A 20,000-nucleotide genomic window follows, 5' to 3' on the forward strand; every position below is an offset into this window, starting at 1 on the left:
AAAGCACGTCCCCCTCCTGAGTGGACAAAAAAAATCCACTCCTGGTACCTAGAATTTTCTCCAGCGGCGGGCTGGGAGTCTAATCTTTCTCCTGGCCGAGAAAAGAGCACTTTCCCCCGGACACCAAACCAGCCAACGTCCCCCTCCTGAGTGGACAAAAAAAATCCACTCCTGGTACCTAAAATTTTCTCCAGCGGCGGGCTTGGGACGAAAATCAATCTTCCTCCCGAAATTAAACCACTATTGGCGGACGCCAGCCCCAAGCGCCAGCCCCGACCGCCACCCCCCGACCGCCACAAGGCGACCGCCACAAGGCGACCGCCACAAGGCGACCGCCACCGGCCCCAAGCGCCAGCCCCGACCGCCACCCCCCGACCGCCACAAGGCGACCGCCACAAGGCGACCGCCACAAGGCGACCGCCACAAGGCGACCGCCACAAGGCGACCGCCACCGGCCCCAAGCGCCAGCCCCGACCGCCACCCCCCGACCGCCACAAGGCGACCGCCACAAGGCGACCGCCACAAGGCGACCGCCACAAGGCGACCGCCACAAGGCGACCGCCACTGGCCCCAAGCGCCAGCCCCGACCGCCACCCCCCGACCGCCACAAGGCGACCGCCACAAGGCGACCGCCACAAGGCGACCGCCACAAGGCGACCGCCACAAGGCGACCGCCACAAGGCGACCGCCACTGGCCCCAAGCGCCAGCCCCGACCGCCACCCCCCGACCGCCACAAGGCGACCGCCACAAGGCGACCGCCACAAGGCGACCGCCACAAGGCGACCGCCACAAGGCGACCGCCACAAGGCGACCGCCACAAGGCGACCGCCACTGGCCCCAAGCGCCAGCCCCGACCGCCACCCCCCGACCGCCACAAGGCGACCGCCACAAGGCGACCGCCACCGGCCCCAAGCGCCAGCCCCGACCGCCACCCCCCGACCGCCACAAGGCGACCGCCACAAGGCGTTAGTGGCCGCGCCCGGTACTTTACTGGACCCTATTTGGCCCGCGGACCGGCCGGCGTCGCGGCTCTGAAGCTCCAGACGGTGCTTCCTTGAATGCTTAGCCGCCTTTCGAGCTGCCATGCCGGGCTTGAGTTAGTGGTTTGCGCCCGGTACTCTACGTTAAAAGTCAGGCGGAACGGCTCTGAAGCTCCAGACGGTGCTTCCTTGAATGCTTAGCCGCCTTTCGAGCTGCCATGCCGGGCTTGAGTTAGTGGTTTGCGCCCGGTACTCTACGTTAAAAGTCAGGCGGAACGGCTCTGAAGCTCCAGACGGTGCTTCCTTGAATGCTTAGCCGCCTTTCGAGCTGCCATGCCGGGCTTGAGTTAGTGGTTTGCGCCCGGTACTCTACGTTAAAAGTCAGGCGGAACGGCTCTGAAGCTCCAGACGGTGCTTCCTTGAATGCTTAGCCGCCTTTCGAGCTGCCATGCCGGGCTTGAGTTAGTGGTTTGCGCCCGGTACTCTACGTTAAAAGTCAGGCGGAACGGCTCTGAAGCTCCAGACGGTGCTTCCTTGAATGCTTAGCCGCCTTTCGAGCTGCCATGCCGGGCTTGAGTTAGTGGTTTGCGCCCGGTACTCTACGTTAAAAGTCAGGCGGAACGGCTCTGAAGCTCCAGACGGTGCTTCCTTGAATGCTTAGCCGCCTTTCGAGCTGCCATGCCGGGCTTGAGTTAGTGGTTTGCGCCCGGTACTCTACGTTAAAAGTCAGGCGGAACGGCTCTGAAGCTCCAGACGGTGCTTCCTTGAATGCTTAGCCGCCTTTCGAGCTGCCATGCCGGGCTTGAGTTAGTGGTTTGCGCCCGGTACTCTACGTTAAAAGTCAGGCGGAACGGCTCTGAAGCTCCAGACGGTGCTTCCTTGAATGCTTAGCCGCCTTTCGAGCTGCCATGCCGGGCTTGAGTTAGTGGTTTGCGCCCGGTACTCTACGTTAAAAGTCAGGCGGAACGGCTCTGAAGCTCCAGACGGTGCTTCCTTGAATGCTTAGCCGCCTTTCGAGCTGCCATGCCGGGCTTGAGTTAGTGGTTTGCGCCCGGTACTCTACGTTAAAAGTCAGGCGGAACGGCTCTGAAGCTCCAGACGGTGCTTCCTTGAATGCTTAGCCGCCTTTCGAGCTGCCATGCCGGGCTTGAGTTAGTGGTTTGCGCCCGGTACTCTACGTTAAAAGTCAGGCGGAACGGCTCTGAAGCTCCAGACGGTGCTTCCTTGAATGCTTAGCCGCCTTTCGAGCTGCCATGCCGGGCTTGAGTTAGTGGTTTGCGCCCGGTACTCTACGTTAAAAGTCAGGCGGAACGGCTCTGAAGCTCCAGACGGTGCTTCCTTGAATGCTTAGCCGCCTTTCGAGCTGCCATGCCGGGCTTGAGTTAGTGGTTTGCGCCCGGTACTCTACGTTAAAAGTCAGGCGGAACGGCTCTGAAGCTCCAGACGGTGCTTCCTTGAATGCTTAGCCGCCTTTCGAGCTGCCATGCCGGGCTTGAGTTAGTGGTTTGCGCCCGGTACTCTACGTTAAAAGTCAGGCGGAACGGCTCTGAAGCTCCAGACGGTGCTTCCTTGAATGCTTAGCCGCCTTTCGAGCTGCCATGCCGGGCTTGAGTTAGTGGTTTGCGCCCGGTACTCTACGTTAAAAGTCAGGCGGAACGGCTCTGAAGCTCCAGACGGTGCTTCCTTGAATGCTTAGCCGCCTTTCGAGCTGCCATGCCGGGCTTGAGTTAGTGGTTTGCGCCCGGTACTCTACGTTAAAAGTCAGGCGGAACGGCTCTGAAGCTCCAGACGGTGCTTCCTTGAATGCTTAGCCGCCTTTCGAGCTGCCATGCCGGGCTTGAGTTAGTGGTTTGCGCCCGGTACTCTACGTTAAAAGTCAGGCGGAACGGCTCTGAAGCTCCAGACGGTGCTTCCTTGAATGCTTAGCCGCCTTTCGAGCTGCCATGCCGGGCTTGAGTTAGTGGTTTGCGCCCGGTACTCTACGTTAAAAGTCAGGCGGAACGGCTCTGAAGCTCCAGACGGTGCTTCCTTGAATGCTTAGCCGCCTTTCGAGCTGCCATGCCGGGCTTGAGTTAGTGGTTTGCGCCCGGTACTCTACGTTAAAAGTCAGGCGGAACGGCTCTGAAGCTCCAGACGGTGCTTCCTTGAATGCTTAGCCGCCTTTCGAGCTGCCATGCCGGGCTTGAGTTAGTGGTTTGCGCCCGGTACTCTACGTTAAAAGTCAGGCGGAACGGCTCTGAAGCTCCAGACGGTGCTTCCTTGAATGCTTAGCCGCCTTTCGAGCTGCCATGCCGGGCTTGAGTTAGTGGTTTGCGCCCGGTACTCTACGTTAAAAGTCAGGCGGAACGGCTCTGAAGCTCCAGACGGTGCTTCCTTGAATGCTTAGCCGCCTTTCGAGCTGCCATGCCGGGCTTGAGTTAGTGGTTTGCGCCCGGTACTCTACGTTAAAAGTCAGGCGGAACGGCTCTGAAGCTCCAGACGGTGCTTCCTTGAATGCTTAGCCGCCTTTCGAGCTGCCATGCCGGGCTTGAGTTAGTGGTTTGCGCCCGGTACTCTACGTTAAAAGTCAGGCGGAACGGCTCTGAAGCTCCAGACGGTGCTTCCTTGAATGCTTAGCCGCCTTTCGAGCTGCCATGCCGGGCTTGAGTTAGTGGTTTGCGCCCGGTACTCTACGTTAAAAGTCAGGCGGAACGGCTCTGAAGCTCCAGACGGTGCTTCCTTGAATGCTTAGCCGCCTTTCGAGCTGCCATGCCGGGCTTGAGTTAGTGGTTTGCGCCCGGTACTCTACGTTAAAAGTCAGGCGGAACGGCTCTGAAGCTCCAGACGGTGCTTCCTTGAATGCTTAGCCGCCTTTCGAGCTGCCATGCCGGGCTTGAGTTAGTGGTTTGCGCCCGGTACTCTACGTTAAAAGTCAGGCGGAACGGCTCTGAAGCTCCAGACGGTGCTTCCTTGAATGCTTAGCCGCCTTTCGAGCTGCCATGCCGGGCTTGAGTTAGTGGTTTGCGCCCGGTACTCTACGTTAAAAGTCAGGCGGAACGGCTCTGAAGCTCCAGACGGTGCTTCCTTGAATGCTTAGCCGCCTTTCGAGCTGCCATGCCGGGCTTGAGTTAGTGGTTTGCGCCCGGTACTCTACGTTAAAAGTCAGGCGGAACGGCTCTGAAGCTCCAGACGGTGCTTCCTTGAATGCTTAGCCGCCTTTCGAGCTGCCATGCCGGGCTTGAGTTAGTGGTTTGCGCCCGGTACTCTACGTTAAAAGTCAGGCGGAACGGCTCTGAAGCTCCAGACGGTGCTTCCTTGAATGCTTAGCCGCCTTTCGAGCTGCCATGCCGGGCTTGAGTTAGTGGTTTGCGCCCGGTACTCTACGTTAAAAGTCAGGCGGAACGGCTCTGAAGCTCCAGACGGTGCTTCCTTGAATGCTTACCCGGCTTTTGAGCTCTCCTGCCCGGCGTGGGTTTCGCGTCCGCGCCCGGTACATTATGGAAGCCAAAAAAAAAAAAAATTCTAAGTGCGAGTGGGACCGGCCTGGGGGGCTTCCTTGAAAGCCCATCCGCCCTCCGAGCTCTCCCACCGGTCGTGGGTTGGCGTCCGCCACTGCTCAAAGCGAACTTCAAATTATCTGCTTAATAATGTGGAACACCATTCTTAAGTAGTTTTTCCTTAATTTGGGCTCAACTGGCCGGTAATGATCCCCGGTGTCTGAGATTGATCTCAGTGATCCAAAGAGCCCTGACACGTAATACCATCCATGAGTTTAATTGAAAAACAAAAAATGTAATCTTTATGACACATAAATACAATTTGCATAATAATTTGGAACACAGTGTAGACTTCCAGCGGACCGCGCGCGGCTCGGCTGACGGCGCAGCGCGATCTGGTACCGCTGCGCGGGACGAAACACGCCCCGTGCAGAGTTCCAGGCGGCCGGGAAGACATTTAAGCGCTGCCGCTGCAGCTGCGGCGGGGATTTGCCGTCCTCCGGTGGACACGACGAGTAAATACACCAGCAATCGCACTTACACCGTGTTCCAAATTATTATGCAAGTGACATTTATCTCAGATTTTCCTAAATAGTCGATGCAAAATGAGTCAGCATAATTTTCAAGTCATCAACCATTATTTTGATGAATTCTAATTTTATTGAACAAACCTCCGAATGATCACAGAATTTTTAAAAAATAAAAAACTTAAAATGCACTGTTCCACATTATTACGCACAACAGAGTTTTATAACATTTTATAGGTTTTTATGAACTGAAATGCCCATCTTAAGAATTTACAGCATTAGGAGGTCATATTTACTGAAATCAAAAGCTATTTCAAAGAAAAGACAAACAAGTTACATTTTAACATAGGACCCTTTATTTCAATAAAAAACAAAGTTACATTTTAACATAGGACCCTTTGTTCAACAGCAGCTTCACGATTCTTCCATCCACTGAACTTGTGAGTTTTTGTACAGTTTCTGGTTGAATTTCTTGGCAGGATCTAAGAATAGCCTGCCAGAGCTGCTCTTTGGAATTGAACTGCCTCCCACCTTCGTAGATTTTCTGCTTGACGATGCTCCACAAGTTTTCAATAGGATTGAGGTCAGGGGAGCATGGGGGCCACACCATCAGTTTCTCTCCCTTTATTCCCATAGATGCCAAAGACGTTGACGTATTTCTTGCAGCATGAGACGGTGCATTGTCATGCATGAAGATGATCTTTTGACGGAAAGCACGGTTCTTCCTGTTGTACCATGGACAGAAGTGTTGAGTCAGAAATTCCACGTAGTTAACAGACGTAATTTTGACGCCTTCAGGGACCCTAAAGGGGCCAAGCAGCTCTCTCCCCATGATTCCAGCCCAAAACATCACTCCGCCACCTCCCTGCTGACGCCGCAGCCTTGTTGGGCTATCGTGGCCGTCCACCAACCATCCACGACTCCATCCATCTGTAAAGTCAAGTCAAATCAAGTTTATTTGTATAGCCCTAAATCACAAGCAGTCTCAAAGGGCTTCACATAGACAGAAATTGACAATTATTCTCAAAGCATCCCCTGAGCTCTCAAAAGTGCAAGGAAAAACTTAAAAAACCCTACCTGGCCCATCCAAGGTGGCACGGCACTCGTCGGTGAACAGGACTGTCTGAAAATTTGTCTTCATGTAAGTCTGGGCCCACTGCAGCCGTTTCTGCTTGTTCGCGTTGTTCAGGGGTGGCCGAATGGAGGGTTTCCGCACAACTGCAAGCCTCTGGAGGATCCTGCACCTCGTCGTTCGTGGGACTTCACTGGCACCAGCAGCGTCGAATATTTGTTTGCTCGTCTTTAGTGGCATGCTTGCAGCCGCCCTCTTGATTCGATTTGTTTGTCTTGCAGAAACCTTCCTTGTCGTGCCTTTGTCTGCACGAACGCGCGTTTGCTCCGAATCAGCGACGAATTTCTTCAAAGTTCGATGGTCGCGCTTAAGCTTTCGTGCAATATCGAATGTCTGCATACCTTGTCCAAGGCATCGAACGATTTCACGCTTCTCGACAGCAGAGAGATCCTTTTTCCTCCCCATGGTTGAACGAAATGGCCGAACGCTTAAAAACGCGGAACTTAAATAGACTTGTTAATTACTACAATTGCGCTCACCTGGCAGACTACCATGGACTGTACCATGACTGAGGGTGATTTCAGTACTTGAAAAACAAAAAATGTAATCTTTATGACACTTAAATACATTTTGCATAATAATTTGGAACACGGGACCGTGTTCCAAATTATTATGCAAAGGATATTTATCTCAGATTTTCCTAAATAGCTTCCTTGAAATGTTACCCGGCTTTTGAGCTCTCCTGCCGGGCGTGGGTTTGCGTCAGCGCCCGGTAACATTATGGAAGCTAAAAGAAAGAAAAAAGAAACAAATCTAAGTGCGATTGCTGGTGTCTAAATACATTTTGCATAATAATTTGGAACACGGGACCGTGTTCCAAATTATTATGCAAGTGATATTTATCTCAGATTTTCCTAAATAGCTTTACTCGTCGTGCCGACCGGAGGGAGGCCACTCCCCGCCGCAGCTGAACAGTCATCCCGGCCTAGTGGAGGTCTGCGCAGGGGGGGTCTTCCTTGAAATGTTACCCGGCTTTTGAGCTCTCCTGCCGGGCGTGGGTTTGCGTCAGCGCCCGGTAACATTATGGAAGCTAAAAGAAAGAAAAAAGAAACAAATCTAAGAGCAAGTGCTGGTGTATTTACTCGTCGTGTCCACCGGAGGGAGGCAACTCCCCGCCGCAGCTGCAGAGGCAGCTTTGAAAAGTCATCCCGGCCTAGTGGAGGTCTGCGCAGGGGGGGTCTTCCTTGAAATGTTACCCGGCTTTTGAGCTCTCCTGTCCGGCGTGGGTTTGCGTCAGCGGCCGGTGTCATTTACTCGTCGTGCCGACCGGAGGGAGGCCACTCCCCGCCGCAGCTGAACAGTCATCCCGGCCTAGTGGAGGTCTGCGCAGGGGGGGTCTTCCTTGAAATGTTACCCGGCTTTTGAGCTCTCCTGCCGGGCGTGGGTTTGCGTCAGCGCCCGGTAACATTATGGAAGCTAAAAGAAAGAAAAAAGAAACAAATCTAAGTGCGATTGCTGGTGTCTAAATACATTTTGCATAATAATTTGGAACACGGGACCGTGTTCCAAATTATTATGCAAGTGATATTTATCTCAGATTTTCCTAAATAGCTTTACTCGTCGTGCCGACCGGAGGGAGGCCACTCCCCGCCGCAGCTGAACAGTCATCCCGGCCTAGTGGAGGTCTGCGCAGGGGGGGTCTTCCTTGAAATGTTACCCGGCTTTTGAGCTCTCCTGTCCGGCGTGGGTTTGCGTCAGCGGCCGGTGTCATTTACTCGTCGTGCCGACCGGAGGGAGGCCACTCCCCGCCGCAGCTGAACAGTCATCCCGGCCTAGTGGAGGTCTGCGCAGGGGGGGTCTTCCTTGAAATGTTACCCGGCTTTTGAGCTCTCCTGCCGGGCGTGGGTTTGCGTCAGCGCCCGGTAACATTATGGAAGCTAAAAGAAAGAAAAAAGAAACAAATCTAAGTGCGATTGCTGGTGTCTAAATACATTTTGCATAATAATTTGGAACACGGGACCGTGTTCCAAATTATTATGCAAGTGATATTTATCTCAGATTTTCCTAAATAGCTTTACTCGTCGTGCCGACCGGAGGGAGGCCACTCCCCGCCGCAGCTGAACAGTCATCCCGGCCTAGTGGAGGTCTGCGCAGGGGGGGTCTTCCTTGAAATGTTACCCGGCTTTTGAGCTCTCCTGCCGGGCGTGGGTTTGCGTCAGCGCCCGGTAACATTATGGAAGCTAAAAGAAAGAAAAAAGAAACAAATCTAAGAGCAAGTGCTGGTGTATTTACTCGTCGTGTCCACCGGAGGGAGGCAACTCCCCGCCGCAGCTGCAGAGGCAGCTTTGAAAAGTCATCCCGGCCTAGTGGAGGTCTGCGCAGGGGGGGTCTTCCTTGAAATGTTACCCGGCTTTTGAGCTCTCCTGTCCGGCGTGGGTTTGCGTCAGCGGCCGGTGTCATTTACTCGTCGTGCCGACCGGAGGGAGGCCACTCCCCGCCGCAGCTGAACAGTCATCCCGGCCTAGTGGAGGTCTGCGCAGGGGGGGTCTTCCTTGAAATGTTACCCGGCTTTTGAGCTCTCCTGCCGGGCGTGGGTTTGCGTCAGCGCCCGGTAACATTATGGAAGCTAAAAGAAAGAAAAAAGAAACAAATCTAAGTGCGATTGCTGGTGTCTAAATACATTTTGCATAATAATTTGGAACACGGGACCGTGTTCCAAATTATTATGCAAGTGATATTTATCTCAGATTTTCCTAAATAGCTTTACTCGTCGTGCCGACCGGAGGGAGGCCACTCCCCGCCGCAGCTGAACAGTCATCCCGGCCTAGTGGAGGTCTGCGCAGGGGGGGTCTTCCTTGAAATGTTACCCGGCTTTTGAGCTCTCCTGTCCGGCGTGGGTTTGCGTCAGCGGCCGGTGTCATTTACTCGTCGTGCCGACCGGAGGGAGGCCACTCCCCGCCGCAGCTGAACAGTCATCCCGGCCTAGTGGAGGTCTGCGCAGGGGGGGTCTTCCTTGAAATGTTACCCGGCTTTTGAGCTCTCCTGTCCGGCGTGGGTTTGCGTCAGCGGCCGGTGTCATTTACTCGTCGTGCCGACCGGAGGGAGGCCACTCCCCGCCACAGCTGAACAGTCATCCCGGCCTAGTGGAGGTCTGCGCAGGGGGGGTCTTCCTTGAAATGTTACCCGGCTTTTGAGCTCTCCTGTCCGGCGTGGGTTTGCGTCAGCGGCCGGTGTCATTTACTCGTCGTGCCGACCGGAGGGAGGCCACTCCCCGCCACAGCTGAACAGTCATCCCGGCCTAGTGGAGGTCTGCGCAGGGGGGGTCTTCCTTGAAATGTTACCCGGCTTTTGAGCTCTCCTGTCCGGCGTGGGTTTGCGTCAGCGGCCGGTGTCATTTACTCGTCGTGCCGACCGGAGGGAGGCCACTCCCCGCCACAGCTGAACAGTCATCCCGGCCTAGTGGAGGTCTGCGCAGGGGGGGTCTTCCTTGAAATGTTACCCGGCTTTTGAGCTCTCCTGTCCGGCGTGGGTTTGCGTCAGCGGCCGGTGTCATTTACTCGTCGTGCCGACCGGAGGGAGGCCACTCCCCGCCACAGCTGAACAGTCATCCCGGCCTAGTGGAGGTCTGCGCAGGGGGGGTCTTCCTTGAAATGTTACCCGGCTTTTGAGCTCTCCTGTCCGGCGTGGGTTTGCGTCAGCGGCCGGTGTCATTTACTCGTCGTGCCGACCGGAGGGAGGCCACTCCCCGCCACAGCTGAACAGTCATCCCGGCCTAGTGGAGGTCTGCGCAGGGGGGGTCTTCCTTGAAATGTTACCCGGCTTTTGAGCTCTCCTGTCCGGCGTGGGTTTGCGTCAGCGGCCGGTGTCATTTACTCGTCGTGTCCACCGGAGGGAGGCCACTCCCCGCCGCAGCTGCAGCGGCAGCTTTGAAACGTCATCCCGGCCCCCTGGAACTGTGCGCGGGGGGGGCGATGCGTCCCGTGCGAGGTACCAGGTCGCGCTGCGCCGTCTGCCTGGCCGCTTTGGGCCCGCTGGAAGTCTATTAAAGCTCCGCGATCTCCGCCTCGGTGCTTAAAAAGCGTCCATCCGCTCTCCTGGAGCTTCTTTCGGTCATCTCGTCCGCGTGCACGGCCTGCCGGTGGCACCGGCTGGAGCTCCGCAAAAAGCTCCATTTCTGTTAAAAATGCTTAGCCGCGTCCCTGGAAGCCCAATCGGGCGTAGAAAGTGAGGGGGAAGGCCCCCAAAGCACCGGCTGGAAGTCCCAAAAAAGCTCCATGATTGGTCAATAATGCTTAGCCGCCTCCCTGGAAGCCTAATCGGGCATAAAAAGCTAGGCGGAACGGCCCCAAAGCTCCACACGGAAGTCCCAAAAAAGCTCCATGATTGGTCAATAATGCTTAGCCGCCTCCCTGGAAGCCTAATCGGGCATAAAAAGCTAGGCGGAACGGCCCCAAAGCTCCACACGGAAGTCCCAAAAAAGCTCCATGATTGGTCAATAATGCTTAGCCGCCTCCCTGGAAGCCTAACCGGGCATAAAAAGCTAGGCGGAACGGCCCCAAAGCTCCACACGGAAGTCCCAAAAAAGCTCCATGATTGGTCAATAATGCTTAGCCGCCTCCCTGGAAGCCTAATCGGGCATAAAAAGCTAGGCGGAACGGCCCCAAAGCTCCACACGGAAGTCCCAAAAAAGCTCCATGATTGGTCAATAATGCTTAGCCGCCTCCCTGGAAGCCTAATCGGGCATAAAAAGCTAGGCGGAACGGCCCCAAAGCTCCACACGGAAGTCCCAAAAAAGCTCCATGATTGGTCAATAATGCTTAGCCGCCTCCCTGGAAGCCTAATCGGGCATAAAAAGTTAGGCGGAACGGCCCCAAAGCTCCACACGGAAGTCCCAAAAAAGCTCCATGATTGGTCAATAATGCTTAGCCGCCTCCCTGGAAGCCTAATCGGGCATAAAAAGCTAGGCGGAACGGCCCCAAAGCTCCACACGGAAGTCCCAAAAAAGCTCCATGATTGGTCAATAATGCTTAGCCGCCTCCCTGGAAGCCTAATCGGGCATAAAAAGTTAGGCGGAACGGCTCCAAAGCTCCACACGGAAGTCCCAAAAAAGCTCCATGATTGGTCAATAATGCTTAGCCGCCTCCCTGGAAGCCTAATCGGGCATAAAAAGTTAGGCGGAACGGCCCCAAAGCTCCACACGGAAGTCCCAAAAAAGCTCCATGATTGGTCAATAATGCTTAGCCGCCTCCCTGGAAGCCTAATCGGGCATAAAAAGTTAGGCGGAACGGCCCCAAAGCTCCACACGGAAGTCCGAAAAAAGCTCAAAAATTTTCTAAGTGCCAACGGCTCATTCGCCGTAATGTGTCCGCTCCGCGCTGGTTCCCCGGTCGGCCGCGAATAGCGCAAAATCAGCCTCACGGAAGTTCGAAAAAAGCTCAAAAATTTTCTAAGTGCCAACGGCTCATTCGCCGTAATGTGTCCGCTCCGCGCTGGTTCCCCGGTCGGCCGCGAATAGCGCAAAATCAGCCTCACGGAAGTTCGAAAAAAGCTCAAAAATTTTCTAAGTGCCAACGGCTCATTCGCCGTAATGTGTCCGCTCCGCGCTGGTTCCCCGGTCGGCCGCGAATAGCGCAAAAATCAGCCTAAGTGCAGTACCAACCTTGGCGTGTTGGTGCGCCAGAGTACGATGAGTTGGTCCCCCTAGTCACTGTACTCATTACCTTTACCCCCTAATCGCAAAATATAGTCAGAACGTATATGCAGAAGACTATTTTTTTCTTTTTTAAAATTTTCTAAGTGCCAGCGGATGCTGGCACACGAACTGTCCGAGCTACGACGGTTCTCCGGTCGGACAGCGAGGGTGAAAAAGCGGTCCTAAAATCACCGAGGGCTGCCGCACAAGTTGTCCGAGTGGCGACGGTTCCCCGGTCGGCCACGAATGTCGAAAATTCGGCCTCTCCACCACGGAGGTCGGTGAGAATTTCAGAATATTTTCCAAGTGCCAACGGCTCTTGCGCCGTAAAGTGTCCGCTTTGCCTGGTTCCCTCGGTCGGCCACAAATAGCGAAAAATCAGCCTCTCCTTCTGGAGCTCGCCTAAGTGCCAACGGCTCTTGCGCCGTAATGTGTCCGCTTTGTCTGGTTCCCTCGGTCGGCCACAAACGGCGAAAAATCAGCCTCTCCTTCTGGAGCTCGTGCCAACTTTGGCGAATATTTTCTAAGTGCCAACGGCTCTTGCGCCGTAAAGTGTCCGCTTTGCCTGGTTCCCTCGGTCGGCCACAAATAGCGAAAAATCAGCCTCTCCTTCTGGAGCTCGCCTAAGTGCCAACGGCTCTTGCGCCGTAATGTGTCCGCTTTGTCTGGTTCCCTCGGTCGGCCACAAACGGCGAAAAATCAGCCTCTCATTCTGGAGCTCGTGCCAACTTTGGCGAATATTTTCCAAGTGCCAACGGCTCTTGCGCCGTAATGTGTCCGCTTTGCCTGGTTCCCTCGGTCGGCCACAAATAGCGAAAAAATCAGCCTCTCCTTCTGGAGCTCGCCTAAGTGCCAACGGCTCTTGCGCCGTAATGTGTCCGCTTTGTCTGGTTCCCTCGGTCGGCCACAAACGGCGAAAAATCAGCCTCTCATTCTGGAGCTCGTGCCAACTTTGGCGAATATTTTCTAAGTGCCAACGGCTCTTGCGCCGTAATGTGTCCGCTTTGCCTGGTTCCCTCGGTCGGCCACAAATAGCGAAAAAATCAGCCTCTCCTTCTGGAGCTCGCCTAAGTGCCAACGGCTCTTGCGCCGTAATGTGTCCGCTTTGCCTGGTTCCCTCGGTCGGCCACAAACGGCGAAAAATCAGCCTCTCATTCTGGAGCTCGTGCCAACTTTGGCGAATATTTTCTAAGTGCCAACGGCTCTTGCGCCGTAATGTGTCCGCTTTGCCTGGTTCCCTCGGTCGGCCACAAATAGCGAAAAAATCAGCCTCTCCTTCTGGAGCTCGCCTAAGTGCCAACGGCTCTTGCGCCGTAATGTGTCCGCTTTGCCTGGTTCCCTCGGTCGGCCACAAACGGCGAAAAATCAGCCTCTCATTCTGGAGCTCGTGCCAACTTTGGCGAATATTTTCTAAGTGCCAACGGCTCTTGCGCCGTAATGTGTCCGCTTTGCCTGGTTCCCTCGGTCGGCCACAAATAGCGAAAAAATCAGCCTCTCCTTCTGGAGCTCGCCTAAGTGCCAACGGCTCTTGCGCCGTAATGTGTCCGCTTTGTCTGGTTCCCTCGGTCGGCCACAAACGGCGAAAAATCAGCCTCTCATTCTGGAGCTCGTGCCAACTTTGGCGAATATTTTCTAAGTGCCAACGGCTCTTGCGCCGTAATGTGTCCGCTTTGCCTGGTTCCCTCGGTCGGCCACAAATAGCGAAAAAATCAGCCTCTCCTTCTGGAGCTCGCCTAAGTGCCAACGGCTCTTGCGCCGTAATGTGTCCGCTTTGCCTGGTTCCCTCGGTCGGCCACAAACGGCGAAAAATCAGCCTCTCATTCTGGAGCTCGTGCCAACTTTGGCGAATATTTTCTAAGTGCCAACGGCTCTTGCGCCGTAATGTGTCCGCTTTGCCTGGTTCCCTCGGTCGGCCACGAACGGCGAAAAATCAGCCTCTCCTTCTGGAGCTCGCCTAAGTGCCAACGGCTCTTGCGCCGTAATGTGTCCGCTTTGCCTGGTTCCCTCGGTCGGCCACAAATAGCGAAAAACCAGCCTCTCCTTCTGGAGCTCGCCTAAGTGCCAACGGCTCTTGCGCCGTAATGTGTCCGCTTTGCCTGGTTCCCTCGGTCGGCCACAAACGGCGAAAAACCAGCCTCTCCTTCTGGAGCTCGCCTAAGTGCCAACGGCTCTTGCGCCGTAATGTGTCCGCTTTGCCTGGTTCCCTCGGTCGGCCACAAATAGCGAAAAATCAGCCTCTCCTTCTGGAGCTCGTGCCAACTTTGGCGAATATTTTCTAAGTGCCAACGGCTCTTGCGCCGTAATGTGTCCGCTTTGCCTGGTTCCCTCGGTCGGCCACAAATAGCGAAAAACCAGCCTCTCCTTCTGGAGCTCGCCTAAGTGCCAACGGCTCTTGCGCCGTAATGTGTCCGCTTTGCCTGGTTCCCTCGGTCGGCCACAAATAGCGAAAAACCAGCCTCTCCTTCTGGAGCTCGCCTAAGTGCCAACGGCTCTTGCGCCGTAATGTGTCCGCTTTGCCTGGTTCCCTCGGTCGGCCACAAATAGCGAAAAACCAGCCTCTCCTTCTGGAGCTCGCCTAAGTGCCAACGGCTCTTGCGCCGTAATGTGTCCGCTTTGCCTGGTTCCCTCGGTCGGCCACAAATAGCGAAAAACCAGCCTCTCCTTCTGGAGCTCGCCTAAGTGCCAACGGCTCTTGCGCCGTAATGTGTCCGCTTTGCCTGGTTCCCTCGGTCGGCCACAAACGGCGAAAAACCAGCCTCTCCTTCTGGAGCTCGCCTAAGTGCCAACGGCTCTTGCGCCGTAATGTGTCCGCTTTGCCTGGTTCCCTCGGTCGGCCACAAATAGCGAAAAATCAGCCTCTCCTTCTGGAGCTCGTGCCAACTTTGGCGAATATTTTCTAAGTGCCAACGGCTCTTGCGCCGTAATGTGTCCGCTTTGCCTGGTTCCCTCGGTCGGCCACAAACGGCGAAAAATCAGCCTCTCCTTCTGGAGCTCGCCTAAGTGCCAACGGCTCTTGCGCCGTAATGTGTCCGCTTTGCCTGGTTCCCTCGGTCGGCCACAAATAGCGAAAAACCAGCCTCTCCTTCTGGAGCTCGCCTAAGTGCCAACGGCTCTTGCGCCGTAATGTGTCCGCTTTGCCTGGTTCCCTCGGTCGGCCACAAACGGCGAAAAACCAGCCTCTCCTTCTGGAGCTCGCCTAAGTGCCAACGGCTCTTGCGCCGTAATGTGTCCGCTTTGCCTGGTTCCCTCGGTCGGCCACAAATAGCGAAAAATCAGCCTCTCCTTCTGGAGCTCGTGCCAACTTTGGCGAATATTTTCTAAGTGCCAACGGCTCTTGCGCCGTAATGTGTCCGCTTTGCCTGGTTCCCTCGGTCGGCCACAAACGGCGAAAAATCAGCCTCTCCTTCTGGAGCTCGCCTAAGTGCCAACGGCTCTTGCGCCGTAATGTGTCCGCTTTGCCTGGTTCCCTCGGTCGGCCACAAATAGCGAAAAACCAGCCTCTCCTTCTGGAGCTCGCCTAAGTGCCAACGGCTCTTGCGCCGTAATGTGTCCGCTTTGCCTGGTTCCCTCGGTCGGCCACAAACGGCGAAAAACCAGCCTCTCCTTCTGGAGCTCGCCTAAGTGCCAACGGCTCTTGCGCCGTAATGTGTCCGCTTTGCCTGGTTCCCTCGGTCGGCCACAAATAGCGAAAAATCAGCCTCTCCTTCTGGAGCTCGTGCCAACTTTGGCGAATATTTTCTAAGTGCCAACGGCTCTTGCGCCGTAATGTGTCCGCTTTGCCTGGTTCCCTCGGTCGGCCACAAACGGCGAAAAATCAGCCTCTCCTTCTGGAGCTCGCCTAAGTGCCAACGGCTCTTGCGCCGTAATGTGTCCGCTTTGCCTGGTTCCCTCGGTCGGCCACAAATAGCGAAAAACCAGCCTCTCCTTCTGGAGCTCGCCTAAGTGCCAACGGCTCTTGCGCCGTAATGTGTCCGCTTTGCCTGGTTCCCTCGGTCGGCCACAAACGGCGAAAAATCAGCCTCTCCTTCTGGAGCTCGCCTAAGTGCCAACGGCTCTTGCGCCGTAATGTGTCCGCTTTGCCTGGTTCCCTCGGTCGGCCACAAATAGCGAAAAACCAGCCTCTCCTTCTGGAGCTCGCCTAAGTGCCAACGGCTCTTGCGCCGTAATGTGTCCGCTTTGCCTGGTTCCCTCGGTCGGCCACAAATAGCGAAAAATCAGCCTCTCCTTCTGGAGCTCGCCTAAGTGCCAACGGCTCTTGCGCCGTAATGTGTCCGCTTTGCCTGGTTCCCTCGGTCGGCCACAAATAGCGAAAAATCAGCCTCTCCTTCTGGAGCTCGCGCCAACTTTGGCGAATATTTTCTAAGTGCCAACGGCTCTTGCGCCGTAATGTGTCCGCTTTGCCTGGTTCCCTCGGTCGGCCACAAATAGCGAAAAATCAGCCTCTCCTTCTGGAGCTCGCCTAAGTGCCAACGGCTCTTGCGCCGTAATGTGTCCGCTTTGCCTGGTTCCCTCGGTCGGCCACAAATAGCGAAAAATCAGCCTCTCCTTCTGGAGCTCGCGCCAACTTTGGCGAATATTTTCTAAGTGCCAACGGCTCTTGCGCCGTAAAGTGTCCGCTTTGTCTGGTTCCCTCGGTCGGCCACAAATAGCGAAAAATCAGCCTCTCCTTCTGGAGCTCGCGCAAGTGCCAACGGCTCTTGCGCCGTAAAGTGTCCGCTTTGTCTGGTTCCCTCGGTCGGCCACAAATAGCGAAAAATCAGCCTCTCCTTCTGGAGCTCGTGCCAACTTTGGCGAATATTTTCTAAGTGCCAACGGCTCTTGCGCCGTAAAGTGTCCGCTTTGTCTGGTTCCCTCGGTCGGCCACAAATAGCGAAAAATCAGCCTCTCCTTCTGGAGCTCGCGCAAGTGCCAACGGCTCTTGCGCCGTAAAGTGTCCGCTTTGTCTGGTTCCCTCGGTCGGCCACAAATAGCGAAAAATCAGCCTCTCCTTCTGGAGCTCGTGCCAACTTTGGCGAATATTTTCTAAGTGCCAACGGCTCTTGCGCCGTAAAGTGTCCGCTTTGTCTGGTTCCCTCGGTCGGCCACAAATAGCGAAAAATCAGCCTCTCCTTCTGGAGCTCGCGCAAGTGCCAACGGCTCTTGCGCCGTAAAGTGTCCGCTTTGTCTGGTTCCCTCGGTCGGCCACAAATAGCGAAAAATCAGCCTCTCCTTCTGGAGCTCGTGCCAACTTTGGCGAATATTTTCTAAGTGCCAACGGCTCTTGCGCCGTAATGTGTCCGCTTTGTCTGGTTCCCTCGGTCGGCCACAAATAGCGAAAAATCAGCCTCTCCTTCTGGAGCTCGTGCCAACTTTGGCGAATATTTTCTAAGTGCCAACGGCTCTTGCGCCGTAAAGTGTCCGCTTTGCCTGGTTCCCTCGGTCGGCCACAAATAGCGAAAAATCAGCCTCTCCTTCTGGAGCTCGCGCCAACTTTGTCAAAAAATTTCTAAGTGCCAACGGCTCTTGCGCCGTAAAGTGTCCGCTTTGCCTGGTTCCCTCGGTCGGCCACAAATAGCGAAAAATCAGCCTCTCCTTCTGGAGCTCGCGCCAACTTTGTCGAAAAATTTCTAAGTGCCAACGGCTCTTGCGCCGTAAAGTGTCCGCTTTGTCTGGTTCCCTCGGTCGGCCGCAAATAGCGAAAAATCAGCCTCTCGCCCGTCAGGTACCAGGCGTTGGGGTACCAGGGGTAAGTGCAGTACCAGCTTTGGTCTGTTGGTGCGCCAGAGTACGATGAGTTGGTCCCCCTAGTCACTGTACTCATTACCTTTACCCCCAAATCGCAAAATATAGTCAGAACGAGTGTGGGGAACACAAGTTTTGGCCCCGAGAACCAGGCGGCTGGTGTCTCTAGCGATGTGTTCCCCCCCAAAAAGTGTTCACATGCTCGGACAGCGAACCTAGGAGCTACCGCAAAGCACTCTGGAAGTGCAAGAGCGAAAAATTTTCTAAGTACAAAAACTCTCGAAAATTTTCAAAGTGTCACAGTGCTCGAAAATTTTCAAAGTGCTACATGCTTTCCATCCAAGGAAGGAATAGTGGAGGACCGGCCGCCTCCTTAAACACAAGCCGGCGGAACGACGGGGAGGACCGGCCGCCTCCTTAAACACAGGCCGGTGGAACGTTTGGCAGAATTCTTCTCGTGGAGGACCGGCCGCCTCCTTAAACACAAGCCGGCGGAACGACGGGGAGGACCGGCCGCCTCCTTAAACACAGGCCGGTGGAACGTTTGGCAGAATTCTTCTCGTGGAGGACCGGCCGCCTCCTTAAACACAGGCCGGTGGGAACGGTTGGCAGAATTGCGTGACGGCCGCCTGCTCCCGGCGTCCGCACGTGAACGAACACCCCCTCCCGGGGACGGCCGTCTGCTCCCGACCGCCGTCCTTCACCCCCTCACCTTCCGGACCCCCGTCTGCTCCCGGCGGGCCTCCGAGTACCCCCACCTTCTCCCGAACTGACCGACAGGCAATGAGACCCGCCTTGGTAGGGCCCCCACCGGCCCCGGCTCGCGCCGGCGTTGGGTGGACGGTTCCTCCCCACTTGCGGGTCGCTCTCCACGGAGGACCGGTCGCCTCACTAAACATAGGCCGGGCGAAAATCTGCGAATGTTATACATCCAAGGAGGGAGGACCGGCCGCCTCCTTAAACCACCGGCCGGGCGAAAATATGCGAATGTTATACATCCAAGGAGGGAGGACCGGTCGCCTCACTAAACATAGGCCGGGCGAAAATCTGCGAATGTTATACATCCAAGGAGGGAGGACCGGCCGCCTCCTTAAACCACCGGCCGGGCGAAAATCTGCGAATGTTATACATCCAAGAAAGGAAGGAAGGAGGGAACCGGCCGCCTCCTTAAACACAGGCCGGGCGAAAATCTGCGAATCTTATCCATCCAAGGACGGAGGACCGGCCGCCTCCTTAAACACAGGCCGGTAGGAACGGTTGGCAGAATCGCGTGACGGCCGCCTGCTCCCGGCGTCCGCACGTGAACGAACACCCCCTCCCGGGGACGGCCGTCTGCTCCCGGCCGCCGTCCTTCACCCCCCTCAGCTTCCGGACCCCCGTCTGCTCCCGGCGGGCCTCCGAGTACCCTCCCCTTCTCCCGAACTGACCGACTGGCACTCATGACCCGCCTTGGTAGGGCCCCCACCGGCCCCGGCTCGCGCCGGCGTTGGGTGGACGGTTCCTCCCCACTTGCGGGTCGCACTCTAGCGCCTCGGCCGCCGCGAGAGCGTGCGCTACGCGCCGCCCCCGCAGGCCTTGGCGCGACCGAACGGCAGCGAGACCGAGACGCCCCGAATCACCCACCTAGAGGAAATCAACGGAGGCCGAGCGCGCGATCCGATTGCGGCACGCCGCGTGGGTGTCCGCCGGCCGCGCCGGTCTACCGCGAATGCTGTTTCTCAAACCCTTGCCTAACCAGACGGCACCGCGGGATGTGTTGTCGCAACTCTGCTCGACTATCGGAATAGCCTTTCCCGACTACCGCGTTGCGGGAGGCGTCTTTCGTGCCGCCGGTGGCGTATGACCTTCCGCGAGAGGCGTGCGGGCTCGGGGGGGCCGCAACGACCGAGTCTGACTCGGACGGGGCGCAGCTTCCCTCCCGGTCGCAGCAATAAGCGCCGAACGCAGCGTTGGTCACCAGCCACCCCGGCGGGTTCGTCGGGAGCGCCGGTACCCTTCCGTAGCTAGTTGCCAGCTGGCCACAGCGGGCCGCACCGACCGAGTCTGACTCGGACGGGGCGCAGCTTCCCGTCTGGGTGACAGCGGCGCTGAGGACGGCGGGGCGGCCGGAACCCCTTCGACCCCCCGGCTCCCACCAGTGTCGATCAAACTCCGCATCCTGGCCGTAGCGCGAGACCGGCGGGCCGCAACGACCGAGTCTGACTCGGACGGGGCGCAGCTTCCCGCTTGGGCCTCGGCGCGCGCGCCTCGCGCGGGCAAGTCGCCGGCACAGCGCCGCGCCCCCGACCCCCGCTTTACGGAAACGAAGCGAGCCTCAGCGGGCCGCAACGACCGAGTCTGACTCGGACGGGGCGCAGCTTCCCGCCTGGGTCATCGCACGTTCCCCCAGCTCGGGCCTGGGAGGCCGACGCCTTTCCCCCGGACCACCGCCGTGCCCGCACGGTTCATCCTCGGCCCCCGCTGGCCAAGCCCGACCGACGTGCCACCCCCGTTGCCGAGTTCGCTCTTCCCGAGCTTCGTCCCCAACCCTC

The sequence above is a fragment of the Syngnathus typhle genome, unplaced genomic scaffold, assembly GCF_033458585.1.
Source record: "Syngnathus typhle isolate RoL2023-S1 ecotype Sweden unplaced genomic scaffold, RoL_Styp_1.0 HiC_scaffold_368, whole genome shotgun sequence".
Lineage (NCBI taxonomy): Eukaryota > Metazoa > Chordata > Actinopteri > Syngnathiformes > Syngnathidae > Syngnathus > Syngnathus typhle.